The sequence below is a fragment of the Canis aureus genome, chromosome 11, assembly GCF_053574225.1.
Source record: "Canis aureus isolate CA01 chromosome 11, VMU_Caureus_v.1.0, whole genome shotgun sequence".
Lineage (NCBI taxonomy): Eukaryota > Metazoa > Chordata > Mammalia > Carnivora > Canidae > Canis > Canis aureus.
The window spans coordinates 13,692,684-13,718,101 of NC_135621.1; the positions used below are offsets into that span (position 1 = coordinate 13,692,684).

The following is a 25,418-nucleotide window of genomic DNA, read 5'->3' on the forward strand; positions in this document are numbered from 1 at the left end:
GACCATGCCCTGGGTTGAAGGCGGCGCTAAACCGCTGAGCCACCCGGGCTGCCCAGTCTTTACTTTTCTTGATGACTTTTTCTACATTGATAAGTCTAGACTATTTATAAAGTATTATAAATCAGACTTTTATTTATATTAAAAAAGTATTAACAGTTGGATTTTGAAATCACTTGCCTTTAGTGTTTTTTCGTAATTTTTAAATCCAAGAATTAATACCATATGGTGTTCAATTAACTTTATTTTTGACTCAGTTTGAAGGACAAGCTGAAGATGTTTTAATGGTATTACTCAGCTGGAAATCGGAAGACAAGTTCCCCATTTAACGCGTATGGCCTCAGCTACATCTGTCCTATAACTTTTGTCCGCTAATGCATGATTGTCATGAACCCTAGAAGTCGATGGCCTTCTTTTTTCTTACCCCACAAACCTCTGTCAAAATTTAGGGTTTTTTTCCACTAAATTTTTTGGATACATTAGGTATATATTAGATGTCAGTATGCATTTTTAAATGCTTATTTTTTCTAAATTTTAATAAAAGACTGTCACTTTTTTTAAAGACTTATTTATTTATTTATTCATGATAGAGAGAGAGAGAGAGAGAGGCAGAGACACAGGCAGAGAGAGAAGCAGGCTCCATGCAGGGATCCCGACCCGGGACTCAATCCCGAGTCTCCAGGATTGCGCCCTGGGCCAAAGGCAGGGGCTAAACTGCTGAGCCACCCAGGGATCCCCGACTATCACTTTTTAAAAAAGCTATATTTGATTTTGTTTAGATTGTTCTTCTAGTCATTAAAGCTTAGTTTTAAGCTTTATGGTAAAGCTATAAAGTAACTGGTAACTATATGGTAACTGGCTCCGAGATTGAAAATGAAGCAAAACAAAACACATTTAGTCCCCCGGTTTCACTCTCCCTACAAACCTTGTATCACATTTATATTGACAAGTAATAAAATTAACATGTTTGAGTTTTGACATTCTAAACAGTGGAAAAAGCATTATTGAACTTTAACATAGCTCTGCAGAGAAATCTGGCAGAGGAAAAGGAGTGTGTTTTATATATTGAAAAATCAGCCTGTGGCAATCAGGCACTTACTTGCTCTGCACTGTTTTAACAGAGAATTGAATAGTTTTGTTAAATACAGATATTTTACCTAGTTGTTTGTTAAAACAAAAGAAGGAATATTTAAGGCCTTTTGATGATCGTTTTTATACTTCTGACCTTAAAATGACCCCTAAAAGGAAGAGGGGGTCCCTTGGTTGTAGAACCTCAAGTCAATAGCTCCTGCCAGGAAGAAAGCTGTTGAGAATAGATACAAGGTGGTTTAGGCATTTTAGAAAAATCTCTTGTCACCTCAGTGATAATTGCTCTCCTTGCATATAGGCATTTTCATGTGTCAGTGCTTATTATTGACTATATTCCTTTGAAATCAATCTAAAATTGATTAGTTATTTCTCATCTTCTAAATTAGGAAAATGATTATCTAAAATTTATAAAAATAAGATTTCCAGGACCTTAGAGGATAAATCAGTCAGTTGAAAGTGAACAGTACTTTTGTGTCTCTGGAGAGATTTAAAATAGTCTTTTTTTGGGATCCCTGGGTGGCGCAGCGGTTTAGCGCCTGCCTTTGGCCCAGGGCGCGATCCTGGAGACCCGGGATCGAGTCCCACGTCGGGCTTCCGGTGCATGGAGCCTCCTTCTCCCTCTGCCTGTGTCTCTGCCTCTCTCTCTCTCTCTCTGTGTGAGTATCATAAAAAATAAATAAATAAATAAAAAATTAAAAAAATAGTCTTTTTTTTTTCCCTTCTGGGGGTGGGACAAGTGAAGATGGATATTACCCTCACCTGATTTGTCAGTAAGAATTCTTGGTGGCCGGAAAAACCAATTCAGACACATCGTGTATTTTAAAAGGATACTGACTGGAGCTCGGGGGCTCATCAGATCGTTGCTCCAGGGTTAGAGCACAGTGTTCAGGGCTAAGCGGCCAGAAACAATGCCCCAAATCACATTGCACAATGATTCCCAGGAGGATGCTGGTAGCTCCAGAGACAGACTGACAGACGCCACAGCCTGCCCCAGGGACACAGCCCGCTCTGGGTGACTCTAAGTGCTGCCACCTCTGCCCTGGACTTGACCCTGCTGCACTTACCCATCGTTAGTGTGGGAGAGAGCAGTCGCTTTTGGTCTCTCTCTCGCCTGCCCACTGGTTGCCCCTGTCTGGGCTGGGCCTGTGTGTTTGGCAGAGCGGTGCCCTTCACGTACAGATGGGCTGTGTGCGGAAGGCTTGAGCTTTTGAAATCATAGACTAGGGAGGGAGCTTACATTCTCACATTTAAGATGCGGAAAACTATTTGACCTTCTGAAATCATAAGGTAGGGAAGTTGCCAGACTTAAGGGGAGGTGCAAATGCTCGGCAGACCCAAAAAAAAAAAAAAAAAAAAATGAACATTCACCACATCCAGAGTTTTATATGTAATGTGTTGAGCCCTCACTGTGTGACAGTCACCATGCTAAAGGTGTCCTGCAAGTACTATTGCAGATCATCCTCACAGCATCAGACATGAATAGGCCAAGAGAGATTGCACAGTTAGTTCAGAGCTGTGATTCCAAAGCCTGTGCTTATAACGTCTGTATTAAACTGACTCTAAAAAATTCCCTGCCCTCCCTCCTGATACATGTAGCTCAAAAATCTTGTAAATAAATCCGTTAGGTTGATTATTCAGTTTATTAAAATCTTATGCATGACATATATGTACTTAGGCATTTTAAAGGAAGTTGAAAATCTGTGGCCTTAATTTTCTCTATTTTCAACTGACTGAATAATTTGATTCTTTTTCTGAATTGTAATTTCTCATTTTGTGACTTTGCCACAGGCTACAGCCTGATATAGTGCTTTCTTTCTTAATATCAGTCTTGGAAGCTGGTTACTGAGTGTAAGGGAGACGGACAAGAAGGAGAGGGGACATACGGTGACCAGGACTGAGGCCGGAAGGGAGAAACATCACACACACACACACACACACACACACACACCAGGGAGACACAGACAAGTACATATAGAAGGAATGAGAGGGATGGGGATGACATGACACACATATTATCTTATAAGCAGCATTCTTTGTGTTGTTATTTGTAATGGCAGCTTGAAAAACAGTGGAACTCCCCTTCCTCTGCTTTAGGAAAGTCCTAGAAGCCCCCTCCCCGTTTTTAGGTTGGATTCAGTGCTTCTCTAGAGTAAACAGTAAGTTTTAAGCCTCTGTACCACTTTGCATTTTATTTATTTTATTTTATTTTATTTTATTTTATTTTATTTTATTTTATTTTATTTTTTACAACTTTGCATTTTAAATTGACTTATGTGCCTCTTTTTTAAAGCCAAAAAAATATGATATCTAGGAGTAATAAACAGGAGCTGTTATTTAACTTGGGATCGATCCAGCTTGGTTTGGGGGGAAGAATCATAGAGAGAAACTCCCATAGTTACTATGATGTCAGCCAAGCTAGAGTATTTCTTCATAAACCACAGCTCTTGTTAATTATTGCTTTAGCACAAGTCTGTCCTGCAGATTTTTCTGTGCCACCAAAATAGAGCTTTATAATGTTATTTTATTCACTTGTGCCTTTGGGACTAAATGGGCAGCTATAATTTTTATGAAAGTGAGTATATCAAGTGCCCTTCTCCATACATGTTCTTGTAGGCAGTCTAAATGTGGGTTGGGTGCTAGAGAAATACATGATGTAAGGTAAATGTCCGTGAAATTAAAAGCGATTTTTGTCGTCTTTACATATTACATTTTTAATACTGAATATACTATGCTTTTTGTCCTTACCTCCATCTGATCTTTCTTAGGATATAAATTTTAATTTGTGAACTCTTACTTTCCTATGAATTTCTTGTTTTGTTCAATGCTGGCTGTATACAAAGGATTTTTGATAAATGAAATTGATGTTACTTACTCGGCCATTCTATTACTTTACTTTGAGATTTATGCCTCTTTTATTAACAGTTTATAGTGGGCCAGCAATCCTCAAGTGGGCAGTAGTCCTTTTATTAAGCTACCAGGTTGAAAATATAATGTTGGAATAGAGACGAGTTTCTTATCTTTATGGACATTAGCTAATGGTGAGTTTAATTAGTCATCCTTTAAGGAATGTCCTGCTGGGCCAGAACAGTGATCCCTCCAGCGAGACTCTCCTAAAGAGTGCAGCAAGGAGACAGGTTACTTACTGGAATCCTGTCATTCTTAAAGGACATGTAGACCATTTCTAATTTCCTTTTAACATATACATATTATACTCAGAATTCATGCATTCTTTTGAGCTCTTCAGCACGGCAGTCCGTTCTGATCAAGTTATGTATGCATTAAGCTAAAATTATTATTACTTATAGATTTGTTGGAGTGGGTAGCTCTGGGGGAAAATACCATTTATGACATGAACTTAGTTCTTCTTTGCTCAGAAGCCGTTTCCATTTCTTCACCTGTAAAATATAAAATGATTTCACAGTTTTTTTTCCCCTGCTACTCTCAAAATCTGTTCCGCTATTTCTAATATGGCCCATTTATGAGGCTTGTCTTTCTCACCCTTCTTCTTAGCATTTTTCTCCCTACATGCCGTTTAAATATAGAATATTAAGCAAGTTCTTTATGTATCATGAGGGAGGTACAAGTTATGGAGGGTCACTGAATTCCTTTGAATTATCTGATGGCTGTAACTAAAAGTTCTGTGGATTTTTAGGAGAAACGCTATTTAATAGATGTGGTTCAAAGAAAACAGGTACAGCTTGTATTGAGTGCTTCAAGATATGGATTTACTGAAGGTCCTTTCATGCGGCATGCGTTCTGCTTTTTAATTCACTAGAAGCTAGTTGAAGACATTGATCTTTCTTTTGTCCCTTGCACAATACCCATCATGAGAAATTCTCTTTAAAGAGTTTAGTTTTGGAAAAATATGTCTCTAATATATTGCTGAAAAATATTTAGAACCCACCAGAACTATTAAAGAATGAAGATGGTATTTTCTTCCTAACAGATAAGGGAAGAATTTAGAAAAAAATTATAACTCTTCGTGGATGACTTCTATTTTTGAAGTTCTGGGTTACCGCATAGAAAAGGGCTGAAGTGAGCATTCTAAAAATTGTTTCCACTTTTGAGGACATTAATAGAGTTGGGTGACAGTTCCTGGGACATATATGTAGGATGATCGCATCTTCAAGAAGAGGCTATCAAATACTAAGGTCTTTGGTATTCAAATAACTCAGCTCCCTGAAATAAATAGTATCAAAGGTAAACCTGCTTTAATCTCCATAGTGACTATTTTATTGTGTATAGTATTAAAATTTATGAAAAACAGTAAAGCCACAGACTCTGTGACATTTAGATTGGTATAAATTTCCTTGTTAAGTATCATATTGAAGACCCAGAAGAAGAAAATTAACTCTGGAAATACTTACCTTGATATTCTACAATCCGCATGTTAAAGTGTCATATTGTTTCTTACTAAGAAATATATTTTGTATCATGGCCAGCTTGTGTGTAGCATGTTTGCATACAAAACAAAAATTTTAAAAAATAAACAGTTTTTCATACTGTATGTGTGTGTGCCAGGGGAAGGAAAGGAAGGAGAGAGAGAAAGAGACAAACATTAACTATAGGGAAGGATCGTATGTATGATAAATTTTTAAGAAACAATATGCTATACACTTCCATTTTGTTAAAAAAACAAAATAGCAAATGCTGTAGGTGATGCCCCCAACATTGACTTCAAAACCATAAGGCTATGCCTTTATCCTTATTTAGTCTTAATGGTAGGTCTGCACATAAAGTATTTTGTCATGGAGAAACAAACACTAAAATCCTAAAGTTTAAAAAACGATAGTGTTATTTATAATTGGTATTCTGGGGAGATGGAAGTGTGCCCTACCCTTCATCATTCCTAACTATCAGTGCAATGAATTAAAATTGAGGGAGATTTTTTTAAAGCATCAATTTATGCTTACAATTCCCAGGACACAATCAAGAATTTGGAAGACCACCATATGTATTTAGGCCTTTGGAAACTTTAAATCATCAATCTGCTGAGTCTCTTCTCTGTAAAAGAATCCATTATTTAAATGGCATGATTTTTAGTCAGTGGGGATAATTTATTCCAAGGAATTTTCCCTTTCTCCAAATAACTAGGACACTTGTGAAGCAAGGCTGTCTTTCCTGGGTGATGTATCTTAATTGTAATTGTCTTCTTATTTTACAATAGGTATGTTACTTTTATTGTGTGCATCTAATAAAAATCAAGTTTACCTTTCTGAGAAAATATTTCTACAAAATATTTTCTGACTAATGGATTCATTAAAAATTAGATTCTGTTCAGTATAAAGAACTGAGTTCCAGGAAGTATTATCCCATGGAATCAGGAACTAAGATGTTTCATGTGAGAGAATTTTCTAGAAAACGAAAATTAGGAATCGTAACTCAATTTTGTTGTAAATTTTAAGAAATTAATAGGATACTTTAATATATGTATTTGTATACATCTGTATATCTATATCTATGTCAAGAGTGAGATAACTATTTCAAACATCCAGAAAAGTATAGAAACCATTTTGATAAAACACCTGTCTACTCCGTCTGTTAAATCTTAACGCTTTTTCCCTGACTTCTCAGAGTATATGGAATAGCCATCAGTGACTTAAAGTGATATAGGAAATCATCGTGAAAGCATACTAGTTAGCGAGCACTGGTATGCCTAGCTTACTCAGGTCCCTTAGACCTCAACACACCATATTTTTCTGATTCATCTTTTAAATGTCATAGGTTTCTCATTAATATATAACAGTGAATCTTCCCCTTTTGTCCTCTTATCTAAAGCAGCTTTGGAAGAATGGAACACATTTCTTAAATGAGCTGCCTGGACTTACATGTTCCTCCTAGAGGGCAGATGTGTTTGTGACTAATCATTTTTTTCCAATTTACTGCAGATTATAATAGTGAAAAGGAAGAAGGATTTTGTATCGTGGGAGCTGTTTCTTTCTGGTTTGGACAAGTTACTTGACCACTCTGTGTGCTTTGTTAATACCTTTCCCATAGAGAAGTTCTGAGAATTAGGTGAACTAATGTAAATAACTGGCACACAGAAGTTGCTCAAGAAGTGGGTACCTGAGTCATTCAGTCCGTTGAGCGTCCAACTCTTGATTTGAGCTCAGATTGTGATTTCAGGGTCCATGGGATCAAGCCCAGCATGGAGCCTGCTTGTGATTTTCTCTCCCTCTTTCTCTGTCCCTGTTCCCCCATCCCCTCACTTTGTGTGCACAGATTTTCTCTTTCTCTCTCTCAAAAAAAAAGTTGCTCAAGAAAGATTACTTTAATATCACAAGCCTTCTTTGAAGTGGTTGAACTTGCTAAAGTCTGATTTCTAAATGAGTGGGGGGTATTTCTGCACAAAAATACTCAAGACTTGTATTACCTCCCCAAACAAAGCAGATTTTAACATAAAATTTCATCATCCAACCCTTAGAACCCCTGCTGATTGTTTTCTTATACTGTTGGTTTATTTTTGTACCTAAGGTCTGATAGGCACATAACAAGTGCTTTGTGAACCTTAAACTAAGTGAAAATAGATTGTTCAGATGAAAGGTATGTGGATAAGTCAGTTTTGGGGCAATTCTAGAGATCTCTTGCCAGAACTGGTATCTTTGTTTTGGTCTTCAGAGACCATTAAATGTGATCACTGAGTCATACTTGCTGTTTTCTCTGTCCCCTGGCTATCTCTCTTAAGACTCTGAAGCTTGCCAGCCACAGGATGTTTAAAAGGCAGAGTAGGCTTTAGCCCAGGGGAGTTTGTTTATTTAAAGAAAAATAATTAAGTTCAAACATCCCTACCATGTCATAGCTAGTCTAGTCATGTTAGAGTTAGTGAGTTCTTTTGATTCTTTCTGGTGGTCATGGTGCCTAAAGGTAACAAATTTGAAAGCAAATTTAAACTTTTCCCGAGATTACTTGGAACTTTATAATGTAAACCCAAAGAGAAGGCCCTAAAGGAATGGGAGGAAAGGGCCATTTATTTTGCAGGTTGTTGTTTTTTAATGGGACTCATTTAATTCAAATCCTTTACCACCCCTTCCTAGAGTTATAGTACAGATGATTTAAAAACAAAACCACAACCAAAAAAAAAAAAAAAAAGAAGAAGAAGAAGCACTATGGTGGCTATATCTTTATTAATTCTTTGAAGTTGGGACCATAAGAATCTTTTAAAGAATGTTTTATAAGGGGAGACATCTGGGTGTCTCAGTGGTTGAGCGTCTGCCTTTGGCTCAGTTGTGATCCTGGGGTCCTGAGTTTGAGCCCTGCATTAGGCTCCCTGAGGGAAGCCTGCTTCTCCCTCAGCCTGTGTCTCTGCCTCTCTCTCTCTGTCTCTCATGAATAAATAAATAAATAAAATCTTTTAAAAAAAAGAATCTTTTAAAAGGGACTGTAGAGTTCTATAGATGTTTAGACACAAAGATACGGTGATTGGTGACTTACATATTTCAGATGATTATCATCTCCAGAATATTTCTTCTTACATATTCTCTGCCAGATAAGAAAATCTGAGACAGATATTTTGGGCTTGCCAGTGGTACAAGGAATCTCATGATGAGATAACTTGTAAAAACCAAGTCCTAGAGGAAATGGAGGAGGAATAAGAGATAGCTGGTGTTCCAGGCAGAGGGAAAGACAAGTCCTGAGGCCCTGAAGTGAGAATGTGCTTGAAGTGTTTAAGGAAAGGAAAGAGGCCAGTGTGGCTGGGATGGAGTGAACAAGGGAGAGAGTGGTAGGAGATGACATTCCAGAGATGTGGGAGGGAAGTAATAGATCCTTATGGCCTTTGTGAGGGATTTTGTCTTTGAGACTAGTGAGATGGGTTCAAGTATAGAGGCTTTGAGTGGAAGAATGGAATGATGTGACAAATTTGATTGACTTAATGAGGTGAGCAAAGGGAGAGGCTGAGAGATCAGATAGGGAACTTGCACTTGAGAACTCAGGTGCTGTGGACCCTCGTGGTCAGTGTTAAAAGTGGTAACATTATGGGTTGTCTTTTGAAACTGGAGCTCCTAGGATGGGCCCTGAATGGGTAGTGATGAATATTTCTGCATATAGTGTTGGATTGACCCATTTTTTAATGATATTAAGGTTAATCACTGGGTTCAAATTTTGTTTACTTGATTTATCCATTATAAAGTTTCCCATTAGTCTTTTACGTAATGGTTTTAGCAACCATTGATCATTTTTTAGATCCAGTATTTCATTAGATGTTACAAAGTGATGATTTTCTGATTTTATCATTCCTTCTACATTTATAATTTGGAGTCCTATAAAAAAGAGTTTTCACCTACTGACTGCTTGGCTACTCAAGGATATTTTCCATATAAGAAAGCCAGAATAAGGGATCCCTGGGTGGCTTGGCAGTTTAGTGCCTGCCTTGGGCCCAGGGCGTGATCCTGGAGTCCTGGGATCGAGTCCCATGTTGGGCTCCCTGCATGGAGCCTGCTTCTCCCTCTGTCTGTGTCTCTGCCTCTCTCTCTTTCTGTGTCTCTCATGAATAAATAAATAAAATCTTTAAAAAAAAAAAGCCAGAATAAGTGCTTGATTCTTTCTCTTTATCAACTTTCAGAATAATAAGTTAGTGCTAGAGCAACCACAAGGGATGGCCATGATGTTTAAAAGTATATTTAAGTTTCACTGGCGCCTGGGTGGCTCAGCCAGTTTAGTATCTGACTCTTGGTTTCATTCAGGTCTTAATCTCATGGGTCATGGGATCGAACCCCACGTTGGGCTCAACGCTCAGTGGGAGTCTGCTTGGCTATTCTTTCCCTCTGCCCCTTCCTCCGCTTGCATGCTGTCTCTCTCTAATAAATAAGTCCTTTTTTTTTTTTTTTTAAGATTTTATTTATTTATGAGAGACACAGAGAGAGGCAGAGGCATAGGCAGAGGAGAAGCAGGCTCCCTGCAGGGATCCTGATGTGGGACTCGATCCCTGAACTGGGATCACACCCTGAGCCAAAGGCAGACGCTCAACCACTGAGCCACCTAGGCATCCCAAATAAATGAATCTTTAAGAGAAAAAAATATATTTAATGTTTGAATCAGTGGGAGTCATTACCATTTTAATGTTCAACATGTCATTTGATGTTCATTTGATCTTAAAACATGTCTCTAACATAAAAACTGCAAAACAAGGTCTGAGAAGTCTAACTTCCATCCCTGTCCCTTACATTCTGTTTTCTCTTTTCTCTGTAGATAACCATTTAAAAATGCTTTCAATTTATCCTTACGTTGTTTTTTCTCTTATGAAAGAAAAAAACCCCAAGTCTGTATTTATATTTGTAGTCTTCCCATTTTTTTTTTTTTTTTAAACAAAAGAGTAGCATCATATGGAATACTAATTCAGGTATAGCAAGGGAAATAGAGAGCTACTACTGGTCTCCTTGAACGTTGTTCTTGAGAACTGTAAACTTTTTATTCCATGTAAAAGAGTTTCTTGTGTTCCTAGCTTTCTCCACAACAAGCAGCTAAAAGAACATACATGTTAAATAAAAATAACCTACTTGCAACATTCAGCAGTATTTAGCAAGATTGCTTATCTAGCAATTACCCTTTTGGGAGTTTTCCCCAAAGATTGCAACAATAAAATTTCAGTGATATATGAAATTCTGTTCTTTGAAAAATTCTTTGTTCTGTTCTTTGAAGACTGATACCACAGTTTGTCTTTTATTTATTTATTTATTTATTTATTTATTTATTTATTTTTAAAGATTTTATTTATTTATTCATGAGACAGAGAGAGAGGCAGAGACACAGGCAGAGAGAGAAGCAGGCTCCATGCAGGGAGCCCAACGTGGGACTCGATCCCAGGCCTCCAGGATCAGGCCCGGGCTGAAGGCGGCTGTAAACCGCTGAGCCACCCGGGCTGCCCCACAGTTTGTCTTTTAATTATGGGCCGAGTTTACTGGGGAAAAAACAATAATGGTGATGTAGTTGGCATTCATATCAATGGTGTATGTGTGGAAGAGATGGCATTATGAGACTTTGCCATTTTGAAATAGTACCAGGTTAAATATTTCATCAATTAAGATTATATCACTCATCAATTTATTTGTTCTTTCAATAAATATTAACTGGGTGCTTCTTGTGTGGCAGTCATTGTCTTACGTGCTCAAAAGATACCAGTAAATAAAACCAATAAAAATCTGCTCTGGAGCTTACTTTCTCTAGGCCATGAGGGCGGGAGAAGAGACAATCAGCCATAATCAATTTACTGTTTTCAAATGTGGAGTTTTGGGGCTCTTCTTCTACATCTCCCTCTTTTCTTTTTCCCGTCTGTAAATGGCAATCTTAGGAATTGCAAGACCCTGGTGGGTGGAAGGCATTGAGGACTAAAGGATTTATAGATCTTTATACTCAGTATGTGTAACATAACTGTATAATTTTGGTCCTGTGGGATGATAGCCTATTTTCCATCTCTCTCACCTCATCCTCAGCCCTGTTAATGTTTTTTTATTAAAAGGTTACTCAAGAAATTTTTTGATCCTTTTATAGACACTAAAATTTAGAAAATTGTCCTTAAAGATTTTATGCTTTTCTTACATTCTTAATGACTACATCTTTATTTCAGAAATGACCATTAAGAAGTAGATGCCCAGATGCAAAAGTGATGAAACAGTCAATTTGTCATAAAGTAAGATGCAGCTGTGGCTTTTCAACCAGATTAGTAAGTGTGGCCAAAATTTTTTTAAACTTTATACTTATTTTATGTATTTTGAAAAACGTTTAACAAAAAGTATAGTGGACATTTTCTTAAGTGTCAACTTGTATTTCTGTTTTTACTTTGGATTGTAGTACAAATTAGAGCATGTAGCTCTAGAAAATGTATGTCTGTGCTGTACTTTTTAAGAACTATAAAGATAATATTATAAAATCATAACTTGAGAGGAAATATATGAAAAAGAGTCACTGTAATCCACTATCCACCACTATCCAAATATAGCTACTTTTTAATTTTTGGGACATTTGTTTTCCTTCCCAGTCTCTGTTCTATACATTTTTTTTAAAATCATTTTGATTATAGTGTTGTGAAGAATATGCTTCTTTTATATCTTTTAAAATTAAATTTGTTTCAGATGTTTCTCCCTGTGAATAGAAATGTACTCTTCAGTACAGGGTTTCTTATTGGGGTAATGAAAATGTTCTGGAATAATGTGGTGGTTGGTAATGGTTACACAATTTTGTGAATATAGTAAAAACCACTGAATTTTACACTTTAAAGGGATGAATTTTATGACATATGGATTATACCTAAAAACCTCCAGGATATCAAATCTTGGTAAGAGTAAAACCAAATTGAGTACTGATATCTTAGAATATGAAAATGTGCCAAGACATCATTATGTACCTAGAAGAAATGATTTGATAGCCAGTAGAATAGTGTTTTTGTAATAATAAAAATAATACATTTTATAAATACTTTAATAAAAATATTAAAATACTTTGATTATTAGAGCCATTTGACTCTTATGTTTTGATAATACCAAATGTCATGACACTATGTACTGTATCAACGTTTTGTTAACTTTTTATTTTTCAGAGACTTCCTGTTTTGAAACTAATATTTCAACTTTTCTACCTGACGTTTTTTTAGGAACAGAATTGTATCTATTTTTCTCAGAAGAGAATTCCACAAGGTAAGAAATTGTTAATATAATAATAAATCAAATATAGTTGAATATAGGTTTAGTTGCTCTTGGGTGTTTTAAATTATTTTCCCTGTATTTATTTCATATCTTTTCTTGATTATTATAGGATTATCACAAATTTGTTAGCTCCTCCTTTACTACCTCAGAATTTGCAAAGTACATTATATTTGAAGTTAAGATTAAAAGAGTGCGATAAAAGTAGTCACCTTTGGAACTCAAATACTGCTTTTCATGGCATCCTTATTCCTAGCATTATTAAGGAACTTATTCCTAGCATCCTTAGGATCAGGTTTGTCCATTTTAGGAGAACAGTTCTCTTCTTCCCTTGGGGCCCATCCAACTTTTACTTCAGTGGACATTACCTAAATGACTTGGGGCAGTAGAGGAGTCCTAGAAGTTCTATTAGAGGCTTTAAGTTAAGGGAGATTATTTACCTATGTTTCCACCTATGGAAAAGTATATAACTCCTACATTTAGGTTAAAAAGTGGAATACTTTCTATTAAGTAGATAATGAAATATTTAGTAACATTTGGTATTAAGAAAAATCCTAAAAATCCTAAATGATCATCTTTACAATGAATTTTAAATCATCATTGATTTAGATTGTTATACTTTTTGGACTTCTGAAAGGTGAAATGTTAAGTGGAGTAGATAGTAAAATCACCTGTTGGTGTCCTTATTACTCACCAGGAACTTAAAATCAATTGCTTGGTCTTAAGAGGTTACATTGTTTTAAATTTTCTCAGGAACTCTTTGATACAGGTAGTAGTGATCACTGCAGTTGAGTATAATTTGCCAACTGGAAAATGTTTATAAAGTGAATTATTTAGATTAGTAACTCTTTCTTATTTCTTATCCTTTTTGTTGAGGGAACATGTACTCCCAAACACAACATTCCCACCTAGTTTTGAAATTGCCACAGATTTATTACTCAGGTCAGTTTTATCTTGATAACTAAAAACAAAGGGTTAAAATAAAGAGACCCATTGGTTTGTGGGGGCAGGGGGTGGGGTCGAGAAAGCAATGCCTCAGTAGTTTTCACTTTCAAGTTTCTTGTGAAGCTTTTCCCCTATATTTTTCTTCTGTTGGTAGAGGGTTAAGGGAAGGAGTCCTAGAACATGTGTTGTAGCACTATATGAAACCTCCAGGGTGCTACTCAAAGGCAATAGTAGTTCAGGAGAAATCCAGATCATTCTTTCCCTAGACCATCATGCTTAAAGGGAAAACAGAAATTTCAAATGATTTAATCTTAGTGAACTTGATCTTGTTACATACACCTTTGTCCCTGTTCTTTTGGCAAATGAAGTTTGAATTCTTAAACATTAATACAATGTTTGATACAATGGTGATGGATCATAGTGTCTGGTACCCCTAAGGCCATCCTGTAAGTGTTCAGCAAATATTTTTATAAAAGCCCAGATATTTTCATATGTTTTTTAGAGTAGGAAATAACCAAAACAATATTATTCATATTTACATACTATCATCCTCCTATACAGTCAAAGATATTAAAAGGACAATGACAACTTTAATAAAAATTATTGTTAACTCTACTAGCAAATGATTGAAATGATAAATTTTATGTTAGATACTTTACCACAATTTAAAAAATTGTTTAAATTTTTGAGCAACTCTGTTTTTATGAAGGAAGATGGCTGTGTTTGAAGTATCAGTTTTTAACCTCAAGTACAGAAATATTGAGTTAACAATATTCTTCAGTGTGTGTCATTCCCATTATCATTGGTTCATTAAAGGACTGTTTTTCTGTTTTCCTTTATAACGAGTTCCCATATAAGTGACCTTTTAATATGTTTGTTATTTATCCTTTTATGTCTTATAAAAGGTTTTATTATTTCATATATTTTAGTTAAATGTTAGGTCTTAGTCCAGTTCTTGTAGTCCCCTTCACCTGCCTCCCTCTTCCTTATTTCTAAGATCTGGCCACATTGCTGAGTGTTCCTCTAATTTGGTTTGTCCAACTGGTACATTGTATTTTCGATTATTTATTAGAATGAAACTATTAACTGTAAAATTCCTTAAATGTATAGGGATCATTAAATAAACATTTAAGAAAAGGCCAATTTGTGTTCATTTTCTTAATATTAGAATTGAATCTAAAGAATGGAATTAGATGCTATGGAAGATTAGAGGAAATATAAACATCTGTTTCAAAGGCTAAGAGTCTGTTAAAACAAAGGAAAGAATTGTGGGCCCTAACAAAAACATGTGTTTTTCTTCTATAAACAGTATGTTAAATGCTCAGGTCTCAGTGTTAGCCCACAAAAGCTTAATAGTTCAAAGATACCAGTAATATTTTGGAACTTCTCTGTTACCTATTACCTATTAATCTCTACATTGTATTTTCTGTGAATTCCCATTACTGAATCTAATACAGAGTAGGAACAGGACAAATCCAAGTTTTTAAATTTGGGATGCAGAAATACAATTTCATCCATAGTAACATTATCAGTGAAAGCAACTTTTTTTGGATCCCCTAACTAGAAAAACTATAGAGAGAGGGAACTGTAGAAGCTCCAAGTCCATGGTGATGCTATGCCTCGCAGTAATGAAGAGAAAAGAGAGTAGAATGTTCCTATGAGAGAACAGAGTGATCCTCAACTTTAGAAGAAGGATAATGACAGCCTTGAACAGATCAGGGAAGGGCTTCCATCAGACAGAAAAAGCTAAAGGTACCTTGTGAGGAGCAGTTTGTGTGAGAGGAAGATCTTAGGGCCACTTAGTTCTGGGGGCTAGAAGAAAATGTGTTACTGATTCAGTAATGGAATGGAAAGGGGTAAGGGAATTTGTATTTGCTAAAAGTGAAGCCAATCCTGAGGCATTTTGAAAGAAGTAATTATTTATATGTCAACACTTAAGTATTTATAAGATCTTTGGTGGGAAGACCAGCAACTCTTCAAGTTGATATTGAGTTAGTATCCCATGCATTGTTGAATACTCCCCACACTCTCTTAAAAACAACAGTTCAGAGAATTAGTATCAGGTAACATAGTCCCCTTTTCTAGTTTCATTAGTTTCTGAGTATTTTATATGGCATAGTAATTTCATTATTCTCCCTTTGTTATATTGAGAGATGGCATAAGTAAAACAGATCTTTTTACAAATGATGAAACTGAAGTAGAGTGAACTTTAGGTTCTTTTTACTAATCCTACTGCCACCCTATCAACTGATATCTTGCTCTATATAGAAGATTTAATTTCTGGTTTTAGCTTAAAAGAAGTGTTTCTAACCTGAAGAACCTCATACCCTAAAGCTCCTAACTCTGGGAAATGAACTGGAGTGGTGGAAGGGGAGGTGGGCGGGGGGTGGGGGTGACTGGGTGACAGGCACTGAGGGGGGCACTTGATGGGATGAGCACTGGGTGTTATTCTATATGTTGGCATATTGAACACCAATAAAAAATAAATTTATATATAAAAAAAGAAACAGCAGCTAATGCTGGAATCTTTGATCTATAAAAAAAAAGTTTTAAAAACACACGTATACAAAAATATAACCAATGAATAATTATTGATAGTCACTTAACCTTAAGGTTTACTAAAATAGCATTTAATAAATTTGAATTTTGTCCACTACTGTCATATAGAACATTATTTCAAAAATATTTCCAATTTGGGGCAACTGGGTGGCTCAGTAGGTTAAGTGCCTAACTTCAGCTCTGGTCGTGATCTCAGGATCCTGGGATTCAGCCCCATGTGAGACTTCTGCTCAGTGGGGAGTCTGCTTGTCCCACTCCTTTTGCCCCTCCCCCAACTCATGCAATAAATAAATAAATAAAATCTTTAAAAAATATTACCAATTTAGAACAAATACCATAAATTTAGATATTTTTAAGTTTAGAACATGCCTCTTAAGGATTAGGTGTCTAGTTTTGATGGATAGGAGAAATAGAATCCCCAATTTGTGGGAATGGAACGAGCAGTTTGATCTCACATATTTCAGAATATAGTAATCCTCTCCCCTCAGATCATTTGTTTGTAGTATGAAAATCAGGAAAACTGTATTATAAACCTGCATCTTTTCTCCAGAGTGACTTAATTTGGTTCAGGCCCAGCTTTCGTGGTGTAAATACAGATCAAGTTTGGTTTTGAATAATCCAGTTTTATCCTGGGGCGTTCTAGGTCTGGAGTGTCTTTGGATATACTAACCATTTGTTTTCAATACCTCGTTGACATTTGATCCTTTAGAAAGATTGTGAGAGATTTCACATGTAGGTGGTGGGATAAAGGAACACAGATTGACTCATAGTCTATTGAGTAGATTGGAGTTATGGGACTTTGAAGTTTAGCTATGTTTTTGTTATTCAAAAATAGGCTATGGTGTTAAAAAGACAGGTCTTCTGACTCTGATTTCTTATTGTGTATTAAGACTTCAAATGTAATTTAAGTAAATTGGAACTTTAAAAAATGTGGATAGCTTTATCTTTTTATAAAAGAATACAGTTATTTCAGATACCTTTTTGTTTCATGTTCAGTCTTCTTTAGAATTCCATATGAGCTGCCTTTTTTTTTAACCACTTGCTTTCAGATTTAAAAAAAGAAAAACAAAACCAAAAAACCAAAAACTCAGAATAGGTTGAAACTTGACACAAATTGCTGCCACAGAACAAAAGTGCTGATCAAGTTAAATCAACCCCTGTAATGTGTATTGAAAGGAAAACCTCTCCTCTCTCCCCCACTTTGAAGAACAAGCATTTTTCCTGCCAAGAAGGGCTGACTTTAAATGGACCAGCTGTCCATATTAGGAGCATTGGGTTGCTAAGGTGACCATGGCTGTTTGGAGAAGAATGCAGCTGAGAGGGCAAGTTCTTGATGTGTGAGCTGAGGGAAGGAATGTGGTGTGTTTGTGCATCATTCCTCCTAATCACATGCTCACAAAGTGCTGTGTGGGCAGCATGTAGAAACTACAAATCTGAGTGCTAGAGCTTGTGTGTGGTTAAAAATCATTCTGTTTTCATGTGAGCCAGAGGCTTACAGTTTAGGTTGAAAACATCTACCTTCTATGTATGTGTGTGTTTTGGGTGAAAAGGGGGGTGTTTTGATGGTAGATATATTGGGAATGAATTTATTTTACATAGTGGACACATACTGTATTGTAAAACAAAAATTATCTTGGGATGAATGTTCTTTCCAGCTCACCCCTTTCAGTCATATATACAGTGTTATTAGTGCCCAAGTGAATGATGTGTTCCTTGTAATTATATCTAGGGCACGTTTAGTTTCAGATTTATTTGAAAGTTCTAAGAATAGTTATCTATTTGATCCATTCTCCTCTCGACTTTCTTTATAGCTCTTACTCTTCCCAAGGAGATCTTACCTTAATACATTGTGTTTCTTCCCTGAAGTATCTGAAGATAGGTTGGGCATTTGGTAAAAAAATATGATTCAGGGAATGGTGGGAAGTGTCAAATTAACAAGCCCACTTACCTGAAACACTATTTAGACTTTACCATGGACACGATTGCTAATATTTGAAATGAGATATAGCCACATGCATTGATATAGACACCTGCTGAATGAACCATGAGGTTTTTTGTTTTTTGTTTTTATCCTTGCTTACAAATCTTGGCAATAACTTGTTGATCTTAAATGAGAGCATAAATATGTATCTTTTAAGATGTGAAGTCACTGGACATTACAGCTCTTTATTACATTAGCATCATATTCTTAATCATAGTATACTTGCTTTGACATATTTGCTGTTTAATTGATTAATTTATAAAATATAGAGGGAAATTTAAAAATTAAAGTAATTTGATTATTGATTCAGTTGATTATTCTCATGGTATACCTTGATAAGTTTTGATGGCGTTCTCTATCAGCTGAAAGCTTTATGGTTTTGCCTTTCACATTTAATCCTGAGGTCTCCTAGTAATTGATTTTTATGAGAGGTGTGGGATAGGAATTCACTCTTCCCATATGGGTAATTGGTTATCCCAGCACTGTTTATTAAAATTGTTCTTCATTTCTTCCCTGCTTTGCGAAATTTCATCATCAAGTTTTCATATGTAGATAGTTTTATTTCTGTACTTTCTTTTCTGTACCATTGGTCTTTTGTCTACCTCTGAATCATTACTGTAATATCATAGATAACTCAGATACTCAAAGTTTTGTTTCTTGTCTTGTTCATGACCTCAAAAATATGCTTTCAAATTTTACCATTTAAAGTGATATTTGTAATTTTTTAAAAAGATGGTGTTTATCAAACTAAGGAAGTTTCTTTCTATTCTTACCTGGCTAGGACTTTTATTTATTTCTTCGTTTTAAATCAATAGATGTTGAACTGTATTGAAAGGCTTTTGTTTAACTTCAGCAATGATTAAAATTTTTTCTCCTTAATTTGTTAATGTAGTCAATTACGTTGATTTTCAATATCAATTACATTGATATTTTTAGGTTAACTAAGCATTCCTGGGGTAAACCTAATTTGGTCATGTATGGATTATCTTTTTTATAAATTATTGGATCTAGTTTGCTTACACTTTATTTAGGATTCTTACAGTAGTGTTCATGAGTCAGATTGACTTTTAATTTTCCATTCTCATGTAATCCTGGTTGGATTTTTATCATATCTCTCATTTTATATGTTAATTGTGGTAAAATATACCTATTATAAAGTTTAATAATCTTACCCATTTATAAGTGTATGATTTAGTAGTGTTAAGTATATTCACATTGGTTGTGCAACTAATCTCCAGAACTTTTTCATCTTGCAAAACTGAAACTCTATACCCATTAAACACTCTTCATCTCTCCCTCCCCATTGCCCTGGCAACCACCATCCTACTTTCTATTTTTATGAGTTTGACTACTGTGGATACCTCATAGAAGTGAAATCATACCGTATTTATCTTTTTTGTGCCTGGCTTTTCATTTAGCATAATGTTGTAGTATGTATCAAAATTTCCTTTTTAAGGCTGAATAATATACCACTGTGTGTTTATCCACTCATCTGTTAGTGGACAAGTATGTTGCTTCCACCTTCTGGCTATTGTGAATAATGCTGCTATGAAAATGTATGTACAGATAGCTCTTCTACACCCTTCTTTTAATTCCGTTGAATATAGACCCAGAAGTGGTATTGCTGTTAATGTGGTAATTCTATTTTTAATTTTTTGAGAATTAAAAATAGCCTGTTTTTCATAGCATCTACACCATTTAGGTTCCTACCAGCAGTGCAGAAGAGTTCCAATTTCTCCATATACTTGCCAACACTTTTTTTTTTTTTTTTAAGATTTATTTATTTGAGAGAGAGAAAGCACACACATGTGCAGGGGAAGGGCAGGGAGGGAGGGAGAGGAACAGGCTTCCTGCTGAGAGCAGAGCCTGGTGTGGGGTTCAGGGCTCAGCCTCAGGACCCTGAGATTACAACCTGAGCTGAAATCAAGAGTCAGATGCTGAATCAACTGAAGCACCGAGGCACCCCTATTTTCTGTTTTTTGTTGTTGTTGTTGTTGGTAGCCATCCTAGTGGTTGTGAAGTAATGTCTCATTGTAGTTTTGATTTGCATTTCCTTAATAACTAGTGATGATGAGGATCTTTTCATATGCTTGTTAGCCATTGGTGTATTTTCTCTGGAGAAATGTTTGTTCAAGTCCTTTGCCCATTGATCAGGTTACTTGTGTAGTTGTTACTGTTGCTGAGTTATATAGGAGTCCTTTATATGTTCTGGATGTTGACACCCTTATCAGATATATGATTTGCAAAGATTTTCTTCTACTCCATAGGTTGCCTTTTCAGGCTATTGATTGTTTCCTGTGGTGCAGGAAGTTTTTACTTTTGATGTAGTTCAGTTTAACTGTTTTTTACTTTTGTTGCCTGTGGTTTTGGTGTCATAGCCAAGAAATTATTGTTAAATTCAATGTCGTGAAGCTTGACCCCTAATTTTTTTCTTAGAGTATTATAATTTTAGGTCTTATATTTAGGACTTTATTTTGAGTTAATTTTTGTATAAAATGTAAGGGTCAAGTTCATTCTTTTGCATGTGTATATCTAGTTTTCTCAGCACTATTTTGTTGAAACAACTGTCTTTTCCTCCATTGAATGGTATTGGCATTCCTTATCCTGGTTGGATTTTGATATGAATTAGAAAATGTTTTTCTTTTTTACTATTCTCTAGAATAATTTGTTTAATTGTAATTATTTGTAGTTCCTTCACTTTTTGGTGAAACATCTTAAATCTGTCTGGGTTTGATGATTTTTTTAGTGGAAAGATTTTAAACTGTAACTTTGATTTTTAAAAAATTATTTTTCTGTTTAGATTCTCTATTTCTTATTTTTAGATGCTTAATTGATTTATTTGCCCTTTAAAAGCTGATATATAGGGACACCTGGGTAGGGTAGCTCAGGGGTTGAGTGTCCGCCTTTGGCAAGTCCCACATCAGGCTCCCTGCATGGAGCCTGCTTCTCTCTCTCTGCCTGTGTCTCTGCCTCTCTTTCTCTGTGTCTCTCATGAATAAATAAATAAAATCTCGAAAAATATAAAAAAGAGAAAAACTGATATATAGTTCATATATAAAATTCACCCCTTTGAAGTATAAAATTCATTTTTTTAATATTCCCAATAATGTTTAATCTATGTAATATGTGAACTTTATTGTCTAGGATCTTTCACTTAGTGTAATATTTTCAAAGTTTATTCTAATTGTAGCTAGTATCAATATATCTTTCCTTTTTTGGTAGAATATTATTACATTGTGTGGATAAACTACATTTTATTTATGCATTAATCAGTTGTCACACATTTGGATTGTTTCCATTTTTTGGCTATTATGAATAATATGAATCTCTGTATACACATTTTTGCCTATACAGATTTTTCAGTTATTTCGGTATGTATTTAGGAATAGAATTATTGGGCTCATATTGTATGCTATACTTAACCTTTATACGATCTGCCAAACTGTTTTACAAAGCAGTTGTGCCACTTTACAGCCCCACAAGTAGTGTATGGAGGGTTCTAGTTTCTTCACATCCTTGCCAACACTTGCTATTGTCTGTCTTTTTGATTATAGTCATCCTAATGGGTGTGAAGTGGGATCTGTGGTTTTGAGGTGCATTTTCCCAATGACTAGTTTTGTTGAGTATCTTTTCATATGCTTTTTGGCCACTTGTATAACTTCTTTGGAGAAATATATATTCAGAGCTTTTGTTTATTTTAAAATTGAGTTGTCTTTTTATGGCTGTAGGAATTCTGTATATCTTTTGGATATTAGACTTTTTTTTTTTTTTAAAGATTTTGTTTATTTAATCTTGAGAGACAGAGAGAGAGAGAGGCAGAGACATCAGCAGAGGGACATGCAAGATCCCTTTCTTTCCACATCGAATTATCTAGACTCCCTTTTTGAAAATCAATTGACCATAAATGTATGGATTTATTTCTGGATTCTCAATTCTATTTCGTTTGATCTATATTTCTCTTTTGGCCAGTACCACACTTGGTGATTTGATGCTTGATGGCAGTTGCTTTATGGTAAGTTTTGAATTGGAAAGTGTGAGTTCTAAATCTTTTTGAATCATTTTTAATAGATTGTATTTGATATACAGTATTTTTGGCTTTTTTTAAATTAAAAAATAACTTTTATTTGCCTCATGAATTATTTAAAAATGTATTCTTAATTTCAAAATATTTAACTTTTAAATATAATTTTTATGATAGTGTTCCAAGTTGGTTTCATTATGGAACCAAGGTTAACATACTAACCTTAAGACCTAACACATGGCTAGTTTTCATGAATGTTCCATATGCATTTGGAAAGAATGTTTAGTACAGTGCTACATATATGTTCATGAACTTGTTAACTGTTCTAGTCACATCTTTCATGGTTTGCCTAGGTTTTGTTTGGATTTGGGTTTGGTTTTATTTTGGGACTCCCTGTCAGTTTCTCTGCTGAGAAAGGCATATTGATGCCTCTCACCTGATGGTAGGTTTGGCAGTTTCTTTACTAGATATGTTAATTTTTGTTTTATGTATTTTGTGTCTATGCTATTAAGTACTTATATTTTGAATTGTCTGTCTTAAATCAAATTTTCTGTCATTATGAAAGGCTGTATCCAAAACTTATTTGCCTTATAGTTTTATGTGCCTGGCTATTTTCTTGGATTAATATATCTGTTCTAGCTTTCTTTTGGGTAATAGTATTTTTCATCCTTTAGCTTTTCATTGGTCCTATAATTTAGTTTATCTTATAAACAGGGTATGGTAAATTAAGTTTTTGTTCTGAATGACAATATTTTTTACTGGAATTTTAAATACCGGTAGATTTAGATTTAGATTTATTTTTGCCTTGTGATCTATGTGTCCGACCTTTCCTTCCCATTCCAGTCTTTTGTTTGGAGTTATGTGTTTGAAGCCTTCATATAGGTGTGTTTTCTCATTTCAATCCCCCTAATACCTTACACACATGCAGTCTTGTTTGTAAGTTAATACTTATTCTTTCAGTGGTTACTCTAGCTTTTTAAAGATGTCCTTTTAATTTATTTTTTATTTTTTATTTTTTTATTTTTTTAATAAAGATGTCCTTTTTAAAAGGAAGAGTTTAAATCAGTATCTTTAACCTATTCCAGAATAATGTAATAAATGCCCTGATTGTCCTCCTTCCAAAAATGTATAACATCATTGTCTATTATATTAGTTTTAACATATTTATCTCTTGCATACATAAAATTTTTTTAGATGAATTATTGTTTTAGGTAGTTGATCTTTGTTTACATTTGTTTACTATTTTCTTGGTTCATTATCTGAGACCTTCTATGTGAAATATTTTTTTCTACCTGAAGTACATCCTTTAGAAATTGTTATAATGAAAAGCTTTTGGTGAAGTTGGATGGGAATGTTTTTTGTTTATCTAACGGTGTCTATTTTATCTGTATTCTTGAAAGATAATTTCACTGTGTATTGAATTCTGTGTTTTCTCATCACATTATTTTGGTGTTTTGACTGCCACTGTTGCTGTTGAGAAATAAAATTGCCCTTCCTTTGTAAGTAATCTTTTATTTGACTGGTTTTTTTAAAAAATTTTTTCCCCTTCCTTGATGTTCCATAGTTTTATAGAATGTATTGAAGTTATTTTTTTACTTTATTATTTTATTTTAATATTTGTAATTTTACTTGGGATTCCTTGAACTTCCTGGATCTGAAAATGCCTTTGAATAATTATGTTAAATTCTTGATCGTTTTACCTTTCTGAATAATGCCTATTATTTTCCTTATTTTTTTCTTCTATAACATTTTTCACTTCAGTGGACAGTCTTTCTTCAGATCTTAAGTACTTCTTATGTAGACTTTGGCAGAGGTCATGGGGCAGCATCTGCAGGTCTGAATTAGGGTATTTAAAATCCCATGTTTGGTCCTTCCATGCATCGTGAGACTAATTCTTGACTTTCTTGTTGTGAATGGTACAACTCACACAGTGACGTATGGTTATACATATAGTTTGGGGACTTTGGAAATGTCTTTGATGCCTCTACTTTGTTTCCAAAGATGACTTTTTTTTTTTTTTAAGATTTTATTTATTTATTCATAGAGACAGAGAGAGAGAGAGAGAGAGAGAGAGAGGGAGAGGCAGAGATACAGGCAGAAGGAGAAGCAGGCTCCATAGGGAGCTCGATGTGGAACTCGATCCCGGATCCCTGAGATCACGCCCTGGACTGAAGGCGGCACTAAACTGCTAAGCCACCGGGGCTGCCCAAAGATGAACTTCTTAATGATGTTGTCCTTTGCATACATTGGGTGCAGTTAAGTGCAGCAAATAGGCTATATAGGGCTGCAGCCTTTTTTTTTGACATAATCATTGTACCTCCTTTTCATGGTCATCTTGGAAACATGGGCTCTATAACTCTGATGACTTATGTTAGGCCTTCTTAATCTATTTACCATGTTTCTCACCCCTTTTTATCTTTTTCCTTCTTTACAAATTCATTTAAGAGCGGGCTTTTGGTCATAAATTCTTACAAGAGATTTTTTTTTTCTACCTCCTACCAGCACCAAGGTCAAGCAGGCAAGTTTGCTTGTTCTCACCTTCTGCTAAGTAGGTTTTCTGTTCATTCAGCTCTACTTTGCAGGTGTAGCCTTTTGGATTTTTAGCTACATGCAAAGTTCTTTTATTACATTTCCCATATTGGGGAGTCTCAGGGTATACAGCCTATCTCCAGTACTGTAGTTTTCAAAGTAGTGTTATGAGGTAACCTGAAAGTCAAGAGCTACCTTCCATAGCTTTTCTGTACATTTGTGCCAAATTAGGAAATTTAAAAATATTAAAGAAATATTTATACAGCATTCTAGATTTAGGCAATAAATTCAGTCTGGGCATCTAACCTACTATGTTGCCAGAAATGGAAATCCTTGATGCATTTCAAATAAATACGCATTTTAGGTAAGGTTTATGTAAGAAATAGGGCATAGAATTCCCACCAGCAGGCTTCCATTAAAAAAATTCTTAATTCTAAGTTTGGATAATTCATTCCTTTTTTAATGTTGAAGCTAAAATAAAATGTACACACACACACACAGACACACACAATTTTATGATTTAATCACTTAGGTCTGTTTTAAAATTGGACAAGCTGAGTTTTATTGAACTTACTTAAGATCTGTGGCAGTGGAAACAGTACTGCTTCCTTTGGGTAGAGTGCCCTTATGTGAGTAGCAATAAGATAGGGAAAAAGGTGGTTAT

General features: G+C 35.1%; 1 protein-coding gene across 7 annotated transcripts in view; it reads left to right on the top strand.

Moving 5' to 3' along the window:
* FRS2 (fibroblast growth factor receptor substrate 2) overlaps positions 1-25,418 on the top strand; it is a 110,198-nt gene that overhangs the window by 38,552 nt on the left and 46,228 nt on the right. For 5 of the 7 annotated variants that reach the window (XM_077913793.1, XM_077913798.1, XM_077913794.1 and 2 more), the window contains exons 2-3: positions 11,648-11,743; positions 12,617-12,713. The gene's annotated coding sequence lies outside the window, so the exon portion shown is untranslated. Of the gene's footprint in view, positions 1-11,647; positions 11,744-12,616; positions 12,714-22,173; positions 22,217-25,418 lie in introns of all 7 variants that reach the window. The other 2 variants (XM_077913795.1, XM_077913796.1) reach the window with 1 other exon arrangement.